Below are 978 nucleotides of genomic sequence, written 5' to 3'. Positions count from 1 at the left end.
ACTGTTATGCTAAATATCACATTTCTATCAAGACAAAAAGTTTAAATTGAATCCATTTGCTTTGGTTGCGCCAACTTAAAACACTAAAAAGAAAAAAACTTCGATATTTTGAAACTAATGGATTGATGAGGAAGTATTGTTCTAATTAACAGTTTTGCCAAATAACATGCTCCCACGAATTATCACCCTGTTTAGTGCAGCATAGCCGATTACGGCTTTCGTGCCCTTAAGGTCACGAATAGGTGAATTCCTGCAGATCGAAGACTATATGGAATCGCCAAGTGATGAGTAGACCTGGTAACTGTAGATGAGTCTGAGGAAGATTTTTTAACGGATTTATTAAATATTAATGCTGAAGATTTAGAGCAATATTGCCAAAGGCAGCATTGCTCTAAGCAGTGATACTCGAAACGGCCATTTCGTGCAGGGGAAGGACCTGCTGTTTTATATAATGATACTTTTTGTATAAATAAAAAACCTCTCTTTGATTTTCATTTTTAGAAAAAGTTATTATTCAGAATCAAGATATAATTGATCATTAAAATTGTTGTTCAATCTATTATATATAAGGTTATTTTCACATCAGTTTAAACAGCGATCCTTGATTGTCGTTTTAAGAAAAAGTTATAACTCGAAAACAAGATACATTTTACAGATGAACACGAATAGAAAGTATTTATCATAAAAAATTCCGTTGTCTTGTATGAATAACTCATTGAACTATAGATTGCAAAGAAATAAATACCAGCCCAATTTTTTATTTTCTCGAAAATTCAAACTAACGACCGCGAATAAAATTATTTGCAAAAATAAATAAATAAATAAACGTTTTTTTTTAAAAGTTCATAAGAATTTTTAATGTTCAAATTATTTTAAAGTTTTTTTTTTTGCTGTTTCATTGTTTCCAAAAAAATATTTTGTAAATCAAAAAAAGATATACGTTAGTAATTTTGCAAATTAAAAATAAACTGCAAAACG

This window comes from Parasteatoda tepidariorum, chromosome 10 (assembly GCF_982258835.1).
Source record: "Parasteatoda tepidariorum strain Cologne lab strain chromosome 10, Ptep-v5.0, whole genome shotgun sequence".
In the NCBI taxonomy this organism is placed as follows: Eukaryota; Metazoa; Arthropoda; class Arachnida; order Araneae; family Theridiidae; genus Parasteatoda; species Parasteatoda tepidariorum.
Note: the sequence above shows the minus strand (reverse complement) of the source record.